This window comes from Zea mays, chromosome 9 (genome assembly GCF_902167145.1).
Source record: "Zea mays cultivar B73 chromosome 9, Zm-B73-REFERENCE-NAM-5.0, whole genome shotgun sequence".
In the NCBI taxonomy this organism is placed as follows: domain Eukaryota; kingdom Viridiplantae; phylum Streptophyta; class Magnoliopsida; order Poales; family Poaceae; genus Zea; species Zea mays.
This window is the reverse complement of record NC_050104.1, coordinates 66,816,741-66,833,222: the sequence shown is the minus strand read 5'-3', so window position 1 is coordinate 66,833,222 and position 16,482 is coordinate 66,816,741. Positions and strand designations below refer to the sequence as shown.

General features: G+C 40.6%; 1 long non-coding RNA gene across 1 annotated transcript; it reads right to left on the bottom strand.

Moving 5' to 3' along the window:
• Positions 1-354: 354 nt before the first annotated feature.
• Positions 355-2,642, bottom strand: LOC103638505 (uncharacterized). The gene is made up of 3 exons (XR_558843.4): positions 2,408-2,642; positions 1,036-1,140; positions 355-959 (listed from the first exon to the last, which is right to left on the bottom strand). It is a non-coding gene; the product is annotated as an uncharacterized lncRNA (long non-coding RNA).
• Between the last annotated feature and the right edge of the window lie 13,840 nt (positions 2,643-16,482).

Sequence of the window (16,482 nt, the reverse complement as noted above, 5' to 3'; positions counted from 1 at the left end):
GTAAACAGAGTTTTGTGACGAACTGCAAAAAAAGCGTCACAAAAGTAATGACGAAAATATATTCGTCATAAAATCTATGACACTCTAGATCGTCATAAACGTGGTCAAAAAATGTCGTAGATTGTTGCATTGGACTAGTGCCACGTGTCCTTTTAGTGACGCATATGTTCGTCGTTAGAAATAGGATGACTTGGCAGCTGACGTGGCGAAAAAAATTATGACGATTAATTTCGTCACAAAAGGGATGAGGTGGCAGGTCATGGTTGCTGACGTGTCAAACAAATTGAGACGGATATTTTTGTCATAAATCAGACGTCCTGGCAACTGTTTATGACATTTTTAATCCATCATCAATTAATAAAATCAGTATATAATTGAATTCAATCCAAACCGTGCATACAATTTCATCAAACAACATGAACACACACAACTTTTCTATAACTTAAATGCAAAAGTAGGACATGTTCAACCGCCACAAGCTGCACACAGCTACTATAGTATCAATATGATCAGACTAAATAGACAACTAATAAAAAAGTAGTCCAGTGTTGTTGGATGTAACATTGGCATGGTCGACTATAGCAACAATCTTAAGGAGGAGACATGCCTCGATTGGTGCTTAGTATCTGACGAAGAAGGCTATTATTTTCTGCTAGCGACTTCTTTAAATTCTCGATCTCAATTGTTTGATTAGCAATAGTGGTCATAAATTCTTGTGATGTAGCCTTTAAGGATTCCATTTCTTGCCTAAGTCCATCTTTTTCTTGTCTCTTGGTCTCCAATTGAGATTGAAGCTCGTGCACCTTTGCTGAAATAGAGCTTGTCTTGGAGGCAGGCTGAAGGCCAACATTGTGAAGGAATTTACTTGAGCTCGGCAAGACATGAGAAACAACTTGGGTAGAAGACATCACAAGTTGTCTAACTTCAACTGATGCTGCCACCATTGCTTCCATATCATCCTAGCATTAAGATTAAAACTCAGCATAGTGTAACATAAGTTGGAAAGTGAACGCAAAAAGGTAAATAGATACTTACAATAGCTTTCTGAACAATTTTACTAAATCATTTCTTCTTGCCGCAATACATCTCCTTGAAAAGATTTATTGCACTTGGTTGGGTATCTTTATATTTTTCTTGTCGCTAAAAAGATATCAAATGTATTTAGTGAGCAAGTAGAACCAAACGTAGGTTACAGGTTGGTTAGAATGAATTGGAAGAGCTTATATGACAAGTAAAGGACTAAATAAATATCATGTGGTATTTTCGAGATGCTAACTAATGATCACCATTTCAATTTTAAATGTAGTTTGAACCTATAGAGTTCAAAACTCTATCTTCGAATTTACAGTAAAAAAACTTAAAAATATTAGAGATGTTAAACTATCTACCTTGGTAGTACTGCTCATTCAAACAATAATAAAGTATGCATATAGGCAAAGTTCACTAGACATCACATGAATAGTTTCTTACCACTACATAAGATTTTGCAATGTATGACTGAAATCCCGTGCACTGTGGAAATTGTACTTTCTCATGATTAAGTTTGTTCTAGACAAAATTGATTTGTATAAAAAGTAAGTCTGTAAGATAGAGCAATAGAGACAATATATATGTAAATAAGTACAACATGTACAATTAAGAGTATATATGCGTAGTCAGTAGGAGTGGCTTCTGTATATTGATGAAAAGTTTTCATAAATGATAAATATTGATCACTTGCTATTATAAAAGAAGCAAATAAATGTAATGCAAGAACTTTATTTGGCACTAGATAAGTTATTAGGAAAACCATGGTACAGAACAGCTCACTGCAATTAAACCCCTATTTTTAGTTTGCTAATAATGCTCTCCGTAAATAAACTTAAGAATATTTTTCCATATTCGCCATATCAAGGTAATCAAAGAATAAGAATTGAATGCACAAAACAGAGAGCTGATGAGTCTAGACGGAGGCATTAAGCCATATACAAAGATAAAATGGGTGCTAAGAACATTTATGTTGTGTAACAAATCAAGGAAGCAAATGCAACATCTCAACTCAGATATAGCATTGTAGGTGTTGCACCACTCCGCGACCAATATAGCTATAAAACACAATTAGTGTAATTCAATAATTATCACTACTGATACTATCGATGGTGAAACATCCAAACAATTCCCCACAGCTGAAAAATGGAAGCAGTGGTGGTCGCCATTGGGGTCTATGGAAGGTAGATGATCGGGGTTGGGGGGAGTCTGGTGTTGGGTCGACACCTGACAATGCACGCAATCACCAAATTCTTCCACCGTTTCTCATGTCAAATAGAAACTGCTCGCTTCAATCTTGCCACTCGGGACAGATTTCCACAACCCTAAATAAAATCAGTGTATAGATCCTAAGAGAAAAGAGTGCATCGTTCAAAATTACCTGGGGATTTAGTATGCATCGTGACCCCTTCTTTCCCGGAGGCATCTTGATCTTGGGATGGAGAAGCTTAGGGAAAGCCCTAGGCTGCCGCCAGTAGGGACGGGGAAGGTAGCGAGAGGTTTAGAGAGGTGCTGCCTGGGAGCAGATTGATTCTTTTTATTAGACGGTGGTGGGCGTGGGACCCATGTGGTTGTGACTGGACGTGATGTAGAGGGCTAGTTTCTTATTTGGCACCAACGGCGTGCTGGCAGCTTTGACTTGTATTAGTAGTGTCGTGGTTCAAACCAACACGATTTAATGTGGGTCAGTATCGGTTCGGCTTGAGAACGGTGTCATTTCTAGGACGTCTTCTTAGACTGGCACAATTATATTTTTTAATATCGAATTATTAGTATATAATATCTATCCGTCATATAACACAAGCCAAGCGATGTTTTGATGCACTGGTTCTATTTTTAATTTTCAAGTTATTAGTACATATCTGTATTTACAATTTTCATCCATCACATAACACATAACACATGGTGATATCGTACTTTAATATAGTAGTGAAGTAAAGTGATATGTTCAAAGAAGATTTCCTGGATTCTAACTCGTGAGGCAGCAAACAATGTTCGTTCTGAATTATTCCAACTTTATTTGAGAGTCAAAATATTTTAAGTTTTTTAAATTTGTTTGATTTTTTAACCGACAATTTCCCACATTTTTTATACAAATGGCTTTCCAAAGTTATGGGTTCAGTCATTCACATGTTCCCTATTCCATTCAGTTTTTAGCTTCAGAAGTAAGCAAGGTTGAGGTTCAGTCATGCACGGTTTATCTTGTAACAAAACCTATGATTGATTAAAAAATTGTTTCCCACAATATTTAAAATGGTGTCAATAGCAATCGTTACAGGTAGAATAGCTCCCTTCCATTGCTGTTTGGGTGAGCTTTGTTTAATCTCTGACAGAACATTTTGTTTTCGTTGCTAGTAGTTCAGCATGAATGCATGGCCATGTAACAAAAGGAGACCAAAGAGTACATAAAATATATCTCAGCATACTAACAGGTCTCAATGCTAGATGTGCCTGCCATTCCCTGATGTTACCAAAAACCTGCAATAGCTCGCATTGCTAGCTTAAAATCACCAACAAGGACTCTATTTTCTATCTGTTCAGGGTTTGCTTCTTTGTTAACCCACTTTTCTTGTATAGAAAGCAACATGTCTCATTGCTAGCTGAAAAATCACCAACGGACCAATTCTCATTGCTATATGTCTCAATTTTTTTTAGCAAGGCCAATCACCAACAGGTCTCATTGCTAGATGTCCACTTCGATGTCAGGTATATCCTACGAGAAATGGCAAACTTCATTCAGTGGTGTAGTTGCATTTTCTTAACACTTTCAGCTAAACAAAAACGGTATGACATTTTAGAACACATTTCTGTGCAACTCAGATTTCAGAAAATTCAGTTTTGGAGAATCCAGTCTGTTAGTTTGTCAGTTTTGAAAAATTCAGTCTGACTGTGTAACAAAATTCAGCCTGTCAGGCGTCGTGTTGAAAAATTAAGTCTGCCAGTTTTGGGAAAAAATTCATGTTTCAGAGAAAAAAACAGGTTTTGGAGACTAAAACCTAACAGCGGCTTACACATTCAGACTAACACTTTCAGCTAAAACATTCAGACTAAAACCTGACAGCAGCTTACACGTTCAGGTAACAAGGCGAAACAAAGCTTAGGTAATAAGCTTACACATTCACCACCATATTCCATTCTGCACTACCATGACAGCAGCAGTGTTTAGCTAGTATTGGAATGAGAAAAAACAGACTACTTCCTGTGCGCCACCAAAACTGAAACCAATAGCATATTCAGATTGGCTGAGACAGATTCAGATTGGCTAAACATGTTCATATTAGCTGAACATTGACTACTAGTGAATATACACATATACATATTTGCAACACAGATTCAAATATACTAATATTCTGCATGAGCAGCCAGGCACCATTTGCCAGTGTTTTGCATTTTAAAAAGATGACATGTTTTGTTAATAAAAGAGAAACCGTCACTGTCAAAGAACATTTACCTCTATGGCACAATTGTGGTAGAGCTTTCATTTGATCATCAGGTCTTGGATCAAAATTTGGTGGTGACAAATATTTTACAATCTAATTTTACTACCACGAAGAAGTAAGCATTTTATGACCTTCAACAAAACGGCATGGTATGATTTCAGAAAAGGATATATAGCATTTAAAAAAACTATATTAAATATTTATGACGAATTTGTATTGTCGTGCAATGTCATCACGTATGATGTAGAGAAATTATGACGATTCGCTCATATGACACAACCATATTGTCATAACACATCGTCATAAACATGATGACACACAAAGTTATGACGTTTTTTATGATGGGTCTAAATTTTTCGTCACTAAATGGGTTTGGTTCATAGAAATCGTCATAAACATGATCTTCTAGTGACGAACTTTACTATTGTCATTGAGTATTTGTCATAAAAGGCCATATTTGTTGTAGTGTGAGCTTCGGCGATATTATGTATAACTCGATGTAATTTTTCATATTTTTTCTTTCATGGCACCCTTTTCCTTTCCAAAGGGGGAGAAAGGTTTTTAATGGGGCCAGCACATGTAATTTCCTTTTTTAGTTCTATAAGAGCAAAATCCCCCAAGGAATGTAAATGTAAAAGCTGAGAACGCACCATCGAGTGCCAAAAAGTAAAGGAGAAGAAGCTCCAAAGTCGTTCCTAAGGGAATGCAGAGCTTACAGCGAAAAGTCAACGCTGATTCCGCCAAAAGTAAAGGCGAAGATGCTCCAAAGTCGTTCCTAAGGGAATGCAGAGCTTACAGCGAAAAGTCAACGCTGATTCCGCCAAAAGTAAAGGCGAAGAAGCTCCAAAGTCGTTCCTAAGGGAATGCAGAGCTGAGGTGTGATTGTTTTTAAGAAAATAATGGCTATGAATATGGCTTCGGATACGTGTTTGGCCATTCATTTGCACATCACATTACATCATAGCATTTGCATTCATAAACATTCATCTAGGCATATGTAGCATAATCATCTTCATGGCATAAATGGTTGCTTCGGCAAAAAGAGAAAAAAGAAAGGGAAAAAAGAGCTTCGTGTACAAAAAAGAAAGGAAAATGTTGTTTTCTATGCTTCGTTGCGTACGAAAAGAAGGGAAGGTGTTTTCGCCTTCGGCTCAAAAGAAAATTTCGTCCACATCAAAGCATTTCTCATACATCAATGGAAGGATAAGGATATATAACAAGGTATGAACAGAATTCATTAAAGACAAGTTTTGGTTACATTTACAGAAGTTATCTCAAAAGTTTCTCAAGTGCTGTCTACAGTCTACTATCTAAATCTCCAAGGAGCTTCGGCTTTGGCGTCATTTTTGATCATCAGCTTCGGCTTCGTCATCCTACATGAATAAGGTCGTTGTAAGCCAAAATCAAGTTTACAGGAAAAGGTAAGCACAAGGTATGGTTTCTTACTGGATCAAGGTGGCTACGAGCTTCGTCTCCAGCCTTCTCTCGTCCACCTTTTGTCCATATCATTTTTACAAATCGATTCGAGATACTTCGGGCGAGATCAGGGATGTCATCCAGGATTGATGGTGATAAGGTGAAATTTGGCCTATTGACAATCTTCCCATGATCACAGCCAGCCTTCAGGAAGGCTGCAGCAGTCCCTCGAGAAGCCACCCAGGCACAGAAGTCACCATGCCCAGCTATGACTTCGTCGAGCTCGTCAATCTCCCCCTCAATATGTTCGAAGGTTTTTGGTAGATCTTCAGCTGAGGGGGTGAATTTTTCACTGCTGGCTCCAACTGAGTAAAAAATCTTTCTTAATCGTTGAATGCAGTTGTTGCTAAATTCCAAGCATTTTTCTTGAAGACTTGTCAGTAGTTTTCTCAAATCTGAATTTTGTTGAGCTTCGGCTTCAAGTTTTGCATTAAGATCTTGTTTTTCTCGCTCGAACTGCTCAGACTGGCGGAGAAGCTTCGTGTTCAGTTCTGTTATTTTTGCTTCAGCTTCCGCCAATAAACCTTCGGTTGCCTGTAGCTCAAAGTTCTTTTTCTCGAAAGCATCTGATTGTTCTTTTATTCTGCTTTCCAAATTTTCAATTATAACTTCGTGCTTCTTATCTTCAAAATCTTGCTGCATTTGCAAGGCTTTGCTCAACAGCATACTCTACACGAACACAACCTTCGTCAGACATGTTTTTATCAGAAGCAATAAGAGTTAAGGGACAAGTTATTCACCTTGAAGTTGGAGTAAAATAAACTACCAACGACATGTTGTCGTCGGTAGCGGCTGATGTCTGTTTCTAGCTTCGGGAATCCAATACTCTTGGACAGAGTACTGATAACTTTGGCCCCTGTTTGATCTCGAATACACTCTAATTTCTCATCATCAACGCCTCCGAAGAGGAGTGCCCCAGGTTTGTATCCACAGGATTTGGCATACTCTCTAAGCTCTTCTATTTCAGCTTTTGATAGATGTTCTCCAACTAAGTTCTGGAACGCGAAGGCTTCGTTTTCCGAAGCTTCATCAGCAATTTCTTTTCCTTTCTTCGACGCTGCGGCCACGGCCTCTTCGGCAGCAGTGGTAGCTTCTTCTGCAGCCATGTCTAGCAGTATTCGATCAATATGTTCAATTGTGCTCTCCAGGTTCAAATCTTCCGCTGAGGCAGCTTCGGCAGCTGCGGCCTCCGAAGGTGCAATTTCAATATCTGTCCCCTCTGCAGCCGCCGGTGTTTTCTGGGCTGAAGTTCTTGGCGGCGTCTTGTCAATTACCTCTGTCACAGTGATAATTCTTTGTTTCTTTGCCTTGATTGTCTTCTTCGATTTTTCGGGCTCCTTGTCCTTCTGAAAAAACTTTGTCAGTTGAGGGCCCAGTGGACTTAGCTTCGCAGGTAAGGATTCAGTCATTACCTTCAGAATTTCCTCAACGACAGCAGCAGAAGGTGATGCGGGGGTTTCTTCTGCTTCGGATATTTGTTGCTTCGGAGAAGAAGCTGTCCTCTTCTTCGGAATTTTCTTCTTTGGTTCTTTTTCTTCATTCACGGCCTTAGTTATCCTTTTTCTTTTTTGACCCCCAGCACCTTTATTCAGGTTTTCATAATCAGGGTAATCAAAGCCCAAGGCGTCCAACACTCGATTTAGCCTTCGTTTCGGACGGGTGCCGAAGGCTGCGGTCATCAATTGATCTTCTTTTTTGGAATAATTGCCAAGTATTTCATTGCACATTGCTTCAATTGTTTCCAGCCACTCTTGGCAAGGTGTTTTAAAGTATTTCTTAAATTTGAAATAGTAAGGCAAACGCACAAGTTCACCTTCTTTCTTTTTCCCCTTCAGCTTCGGCATCTCCCACTCTTTCAAACTAGGAAAAACTTGGAAAGCCAAGAACTCCTGAACCAGGTCTCTTGTACTAATATGCTCTGCAACAATTCTGAATTCATCCATTGCTTTTTGTGTGGTACCGTCTACTGACATATTGCAGAGAGGCCGGGTTTCTCCGAAGATTAGTTTGAGTGGACTTTGCACGAGCTTCTCCTTGTCATCATTAACCTTGACATAGAACCACTCGGATTTCCACCCTGCTGCCCATTTACTCTGATAGCTGATTACAGGAAACTTCGTAGTTTTCCGATAAGCAAAATTGTAGCAACCAAAATTGTCATGCAATCCATCCTTTCTAGCCTTCGTCTGGTAATGCAGCTCGTGAACCCGGCAAAAGCTGTCCGCAAATGGTTCTACTGCTTGGCTTCGGAGTGCCCAGATATAAACACTGAGCCTAACGATAGCGTTAGGGGTCAGTTGGTGACAATAGATACCGAACCTCTTCAGCACCTCTGCAATAATCCCATGAAGGGGGAATCTTAATCCAGCCTTTAAAAAGCTCTTAAAAATGACAATTTCATCCTTTTCCGGCTTCGGGGTAGTCTCTTCTCCCCCGAAGCGTAATAGCTTCTTCTGATCCTCATTGAAAAAGCCTGATTTTACCATTTTGGAGAGATCAGCCCTCGAAACGGTAGATTTTCCAAAGTCCAAGTGGCTGGGCTTGCTCGGCATGGCAATACGATAATCGTCTTCGGGATCAGTTTCCTCAATAACTTCTTCTTCCACTCCGGCAGCTGCTTGTTTTGCTTGTTCTGCATCTTCACTAGGGATCTCTTCAGAAACCACCAGCCCGGATCGTTGCATGGCTTCGGAGATGGGAAAAGTCTCCGAAGCTTCTGTTTCGCCCCCCTCACGCTCAACCCTGGCGGTAGAACGCACTCTGGCCATTTAACTATGAACTTGCGAAACTTTAATACTTTCTTCCTCCGAAGCAGTTTTCAAGCTGGAGCTTCGTTCGATTCCGACAGACAAGCTTCGGCGATGGTTAAAAATTTTGGCAGCAAAACAGTACAAATAGCAATGAATGCTGTGGTAACTTCACACCTACTCGTTTGCTTATATAGTGCTGCAGGTAAGAAGGCGAAGCGCCAGAATTTTTGCACCAGACGGACACCCGCTCGCACTCGCTGCATGGTGGACCGCAGAGACCGAACAGTAACTCTGCAAGGTGGGGCCGCTATACGCTGGGAGATTGAATCGTTTCTCGACAACGAGCTCAGGGAAGGTGTTTTTCAGACCTTCGGCGCTTCGAAGCTTAAGAGACTTTTTTCACGGATCAAGCTCGTTACGAAAAACGATCTAGCACCGCGAAAGGGGCTACTGTTGGGTTTATGCTTCGTCGCCGAAGGTCTTATAGGAAGAAGTGGTCCTCGGCTGAAGCTGTTTGTATAAGATAGCCGAAGGTTCCTCTTCGTGAAGCTTCGGCATTATAAACCGACTTAAAGATAGAATGACCTTTTAGTCCATAAAGGTCTGAGTCAATGTTGTAAGTTTTTATAAGGGGCATACTTGTAATTCCTCACAGGCTGCGTCATGTGCCTATAAATAGTGAACAGTATTCCGTTTCTGTTCACGCATTCTGATAATTGCAATCGCATCTCCCGGAATTCAACCTTTGCCAAGGCATAGGTATTATTGAATTTAATAATTTAATATAGTGAATAAATATAATATTATTAGTCTGTGATTTATTCACTCATCTTATACCTTTTCGTATTATCTTATAAATGTCTATTGAAGTTTTATTACGAAGGTTTAACTTCGTAATTATACTCTTTTCAACCTTCGTCCAAGATCCATTATCCCGAAGGGAATAATGTTTTAAGGACGAAGGAAATTATTATTTAACATTTTATGTTGCCTTGCTCTTGATTCATAGCATTTGAGAGCAAGTCTCCAACAATTCTTAAGACAAAAAGTCTTAGTTGAATTTTTTCTCTTGAGCTTTTGGTGTCTTTTGTTCAATTCGATTCACATGAGATAATGGCTGTGAGTTAGCACTGAGAAGAACCCTAGGTAACACTGGGGTGTTACAGCCTTCGTGAGACTATATTGAAGGAAGCCCATGATTCTGATTACTCTATCCACCCTGGTAGCACTAAGATGTATCAGGATTTGAAGCAGAAGTACTGGTGGTATGGGCTGAAAAGAGATGTTGCTGCACATGTGGCTAAGTGTGATGTGTGTCAAAGAGTCAAGGCCAAACATCAAAGACCAGCTGGATTATTGCACCCGCTTAAGATACCCGAGTGGAAATGGGAAGAAATTGGTATGGATTTCATTGTTGGACTACCCCGCACTCCTGCAGGGTATGACTTTATTTGGGTGATTGTGGATAGATTGGCGAAAGTGGCTTACTTCATACCTGTGAGAACTAATTACACGGGAGCCAAGTTAGTAGAATTGTATATGACTCGGATAGTTTGTCTACATGGGGTGCCTAAGAAGATCGTGTCAGATCGAGGATCGTAGTTTACTTCTCGGTTTTGGAAGAAGTTGCATGAGTGCTTGGATACACAGTTGAATTTTAGTTCGGCCTACCATCCTCAAACTGATGGGCAGACCGAGAGGACTAACCAAGTGCTGGAGGATATGTTAAGAGCTTGTGCTCTTAAACATGGTGGCAGTTGGGATAAGAGCTTACCATATGCGGAGTTCTCTTATAATAATGGTTACCAGGCCAGTCTGAAGATGTCACCATTTGAGGCTTTATATGGCAGGAAGTCCAGGACTCCTCTATATTGGGATCAGACTGGAGAAAGACAGTTCTTTGGGCCTAAACTTATTCAAGAGGCAGAAGAACAAGTCCGTATAATTCGGGAGAATTTGAGGGTAGCTCAAACCAGGCAAAAGAGCTACGCTGATAATAGAAGAAGACTGCTAGAGTTTAAGGAGGGTGATCACGTGTATCTGAAGGTGTCACCGATCAGGGGTATGAGAAGATTTAAAGTTAAAGGAAAGTTGTCCCCTCGCTTCATTGGACCTTTCTTGATCTTAAAGCGAGTGGGAGAAGTTGCATATCAACTAGAAGTACACGATCATCTTGCAGATGTACATGATGTCTTCCATGTATCTCAGCTGAAGAAGCGCCTCAGGGTACCTAAAGAGCAGGTACCAATGGAGGATCTTAGTGTTCAAGATGATCTGACCTATACGGAATATCCTATCAAGATTCTTGACACTTTGACTCGAGTTACAAGAAATAAAGTTATTAATATGTGCAAAGTGCAATGGAGCCATCATGGAGAAGATGAAGCTACTTGGGAGAGAGAAGAAGAGCTTCGCATAGATTTTCCCCATCTTTTCCCTAGTCCTTCCTAAATCTCGAGGACGAGATTCTTTTTAAGGGGGGTAGGATTTGTAATACCCACTTTGTAAGAAAATCTAAAAGGAGAAATTATATTCATTTATATACATGTGTACCATCTCTATTTATCATTTCATATGGACACCTCACTTAAACAAATAAATGATTAAGAAAGGACACCACTAAATCGTGCATCATGCTGGTTTTTCATTTTGTGTCCATTTTGTGACAATGTGACAATAATGTAAAAATAAATATGATACTACCCAAAATTAGAATTTAAATCCTAAAGGAAATTCTAAGTTTGAAACAAGAGAAGAAAATACCTAGATATAAGATCAAATAAATATATAAGTTAATCGAATCAGGTTCATATTGGTATTTGGAATTATACAGTGGATTTAAGTATGAACTTCACACTTATAAATTCAAAATTTGGGATTTAAATTTTAAATTAAAAGAGAAAAGAAAAGATAAAGTAGAAATATAAAAGAAAAATAAAAAGAAAAATGAATAAAGCACCTAACTGGGCCCTGACCTCATTTTCGGCCCAGTACACAAAATCCCCCGCGCGGCCCAGTTTTCCTCCCACCACCCAACGCTGACATGCGAACCCCGCGGGTCAGTCCCTACGCGCGCACGCGTACGTCTGGCGTCCCGCCGTTAAGTGGGCCCCCGCTGTCATCAGACCCCCGTTTCTTCCGGTTGGCTTACGTGTCGCTGCGTCGCGGGGCCCGTTGGGCAGTCTCTTAACCACTGCGCGCGACTTCGTCGTCTCCGCGCCCCCTATTCCTCCATGCGCGCCCAGAAACCCCATGGAGCTTGAACAACCTGCGCGTACGGGGCGGCGTGGGATGGTTGCGACTTTGGTGGCGCCTGGGAAGGTTGCCCGCGTCCTTCTACGCATACATATATGTACCAATCAGCTCCGCGCTAGGGCCTTTGTCGGACGCCATTGTCGCTGACACCCCCCCTCCCGCCTATCGAAATCCCTCGAGAAGCCGTTGTAGGGCCCTCCTTTAGATCCTAGGTGCTTCGGCTTAGTTTGCTGTTGAAGTCCCCAAACTTATCATGTGGGATTGACGACTAGTGGCACGCTGATTCGTCACCGGAGAATCGTTCTCCGCCGCGCTCGTGGAAAAGCATTGGGTGCCTCTCTAGTCTCGGTAAGAATCATCTTAAGCAATATTGTATCACGTCCTCTTTGCGCCACTGCTTTCGGATTGGAGTTTGGAACCAGGAATCGGGTTCGGGGTGATCGACGGTGATGGCGCCGCCGTGTGGGCGCGACCGCCACCGTCACCTGGTTTTGGGCAGGAGAGGAGTGCCTACCGTTCGATCTAGCTCGAGCAGTCAAGATTAGGTGGGCATACTGATTCGCTCGGGTGCAACGGGAGCCGTTGGATCTGGATCCATTGATCGGCTGCGATCCGATTCAGAGGCATGAATCACACCGTTGATTGGTGATCGTATGGACAGAGGTAGATCGCGGCATTTTAAAATTCAGTGCGTTGATCGTCGATCGGACGGTTATCTATGCGTACCGATTCGAGTTCGGGTAGGTAAGATCTAAGCCGTAGACTTCTAATCCAACGGCCGAGAGCGCTGCGTACTCCATCGGTCGGGAACATTTACTAAAGAGACCCTACGCTTATTGAAAAGTAACCTGGGGTCCATATGGAATATTCACTGTGTCTCGGGGATCTTACACCGAGGCCCCTGACCTTTCTGAAATTTGACGCCCAGTCCAGAGAAGAATAAAAATAGAGAAATAAATATAGAAATTAGTTTTTAATACAAAAATAATTCTAGAAACTTGGAAAGTTCATATTTAATTCATTTTAATTTCAAATTGATCCATTCCAATTTCTAAAATTTTGTAATTTTAATGTTTATCATCTAGAGTCTCTGTTTTGACATGAAAACAGTAGTAAAATTAATTTCTCACTTAATCATATATCAAGCACATTAAACCTTTGGAAATTCATAAATTAAAATCCATAACTCCAAATTTAATGATTCATGTTCCTAGAATCTTATTTTAATGTGTAGATTATTATTATGTATTTTTTACATGTTTGTTGTGATGTTAATTTTTGCTATACTATGTATGTTTGTATTGACGCGAGTAGACGAGCAAACTACTGAGGATCCTGGTGCCCAGTAGATAGAAGTTGTTGAGCAGGAGCTCATTGAAGGCAAGTTGTGTCCTTGATCACTTCTTTTTTACCCAGTCATGTTCTTATTAATCACAATGATCTGCATAGGTTAATTTTGATGGGATCCAATAGGTTACCCTAGTTTTGGTTATCTTTATACCTTGTTCCACCATTGAATATTTTTGGGTAGTATATGTTATTGCTTCATGTGGTTTTGGGTATGAAGATATACATCACTTATTGTTACACTTTTGTTATCAGTTTTTATTTACTGTTCATGGTAAGATCATTATGTTAATGGGAACATGGAGAATCACCCGGGAAAACAGTGCTACCACAAGGGTGGTATGGGACGCCCTTGGCTAATTAACTAGGAAAGCTAGTGGATGACTACCTTACCCGAAAGGGGCAAGGGCAGTAGGGGAGTGGTCAGTGTAGGGAGGTCCTTGGGTTGATTTTGTTGCGATGGCGGTCAGTCGAGGGATTCCTGCACTTGAGCTTCCTAGAAACTGTAGCGGGTTTTTTGAAGCTAGTGGAACTTTGTAAAGGCCTCGTAGTGGTACCCTGCCTCGCTTCCTTGGTAGAGGTGTATGGGGTCCGATCAACCCCGTGGAAAATGGGTAACACGACTTGTGGGTAAATATGTGCAACCTCTGCAGAGTGTAAAACTGGTATCTAGCCGTGCTCACGGTCATGAGTGGCTCAGACACTCACATGATTAATTTATGGAATTAAATTCAATTTTTCATTTGCATCAGATTTGGATTATTTTATTATTACTTTTACTTATTATTACTATGTTTTGGTATTTACTTACACTTAGTAACTGCTAATAAAATTATGACCAACTTATAAAAGCAATGCTCATCTTCAGCCTTTATTACATTGATTTGTCTTACACTTCACATGAACTCCCACCTTTGGTGAGTTCATGAACATTATTCCCCACAACTTGTTGAGCGATGAACATGTGTGAGCTCACCCTTGCTGTCTCACACCCCCCAAAAGAGAAGAACAGGTGGTCGAAGAGGAGCCGCCTAACACTGAGGCTTTCAACTTGATTTAGGTGGTGTCTCCCAGTTAGCTTTGTGGCACCAGGGAATAATATTTAGTTCGCTTTATTTTATCATTTATTTTTGTAAGACTTCTGCTATGTAATAAGTACATTTATGGTATTTATGACATTTATCTCTATGGACTCTGTTATTATATGGGTTGTCTTCTCTGGTGCATATATGAGGTGCACCCGGCTTTGTTCCTTAAATTCGGGTGTGACAACTGGTGGCTCACACCTTTCCATCGTTCCAAAGGCATTTTGACAAGGCCCTAGCTATTGAACACAAGCATGTTCAGCTGGGGGATATGAAGAGGAAGGCGATCACCCAGGGTCAGGGGAGCAGTAGTGTTTTGTCACACCCAGTTTTAGAAGGCAAACCGAATGCGAACCATGTACGTGCCAGGATCAGAAACTCATGTACACAGTGATTACATAATTGGACATCATCACACATTGCTCAAAGTAAATAGCCGAAAGGTACTTTTATTACAACAAGATGTCCAAGACATCCACGAAGTATATTACATAGCATAGTCATTAATGTCATCAAAGTGCGGAAATACGAAATGTAGTAGATAAGGCCTTCACAGGCAGCTGACTAGGGGTTTGCCACTAAGAAAACTAGAACTTGTCGTAGTCCTAGAACTCCTCAAAGTCCTCCATGCTACCAGCATCTCCTCCTGAGCACTGAACACAATGGGGACAACCTGGGGTGGGTGGTTTGTAAAGCAAGGGTGAGTACATATCAACATACTTAGCAAATGTCCCGTTTGGCTAAACTGGACAAGCTGTATGTGGAGTTAAGGTTAAGCAGTTGCTTTTAGTTGGTCAAGTATTTATTACTATTAGTAAAGCCAAGTTTTAGTAATAAACCCAGTTATTACCCAAATGTACTCCCTCCAAGAGGAAATACCAGAGATCATAATTATACCATCATTATTAACCATCATCATAAAAGTAACCAAAGTTCTTCTAATCAATGAGTATCCCAAGGTCGCTCTTAACTGTGTGCTCGGCTGATATACCAGTTTGTAACACTCTGTAGAGGTTGTACACTTTACCCACGAGTCGTGATCCCTTTCCAGCCTGGGTTGTACAGACCCGATCTTCACTACCGAGGTGAATGGCCAGGGATACACTACATAGCCTTTACAAAGACTCCCCTGATACGTAGTTGCTCGTTAGGTTTCGCCAGTCGTACAAACGCAGTACACCTCCCCGAGGTGGGTGACTAACAAAACCAAAATCGAATGAACCTTTGCACCCCCCCCCCCTTGGCAGAGCGAGCACTACGCCTTGGCCCCATTGACGGCCCTTAGGCAAAGCCAACTACACCCCAAGTTCATCTAATTAATCAGCTAAGGGCGTCCCATTCCACCCTCATGGTTGCACTGTTATCCCGGGTGGTCACTCAACAAACAAGTCCTTATGGAGAGGTACTCAGGAAAATGGCCTGAGTCCCCTAAAATATCACAAGACCATCATCGGGATAACATCATCGTATCATAAATATTCACATCATGTTCGTTGATTAAGTTGAAGCAATAGCATAAAGCTAACCATGATTAACCCAAAAGGTAAACAAGGATAAGTAAATACAGACTAGTCAATCCATAGGATTTCAATAATGTAATGTGGGATAGTCAGTTATAGAGTAAGAAGGACATAATAGGTCAGAGGACACTTGCCTTCACCAAGTTGTTGCTCAGGAAGATCTTCAGCAACACACTCATGAATCACGGGCTGCTCATTGTCTAAATAAAGCGATCATACATTCAATACATTTGGATAACAACAAATGAACAATACACCAAACATATGCAACCAAGTGGACCCAAGTTTGATCGGACATTATAAATTCAAAAGATAAATCTAAGTGCTAGGGATCAGTACATTTAGAGATTAATGATTCCCTAGACATAATGGATTACATAACTTAGTTCTACTAATTTTTAATGAGACACAAAATTATACCAGGGATTAATTCATACATGGCATATTATTAACCTCATAAAATTAAACATCTAAGTACCATTAGGGTTTCCTTTTTATTTATTTTATGAAGCAAATAAATTATTACATAAACTAACCTATAGCTTAGATATAAATTTAGAGTGCACAGACTGTGAATGAACAT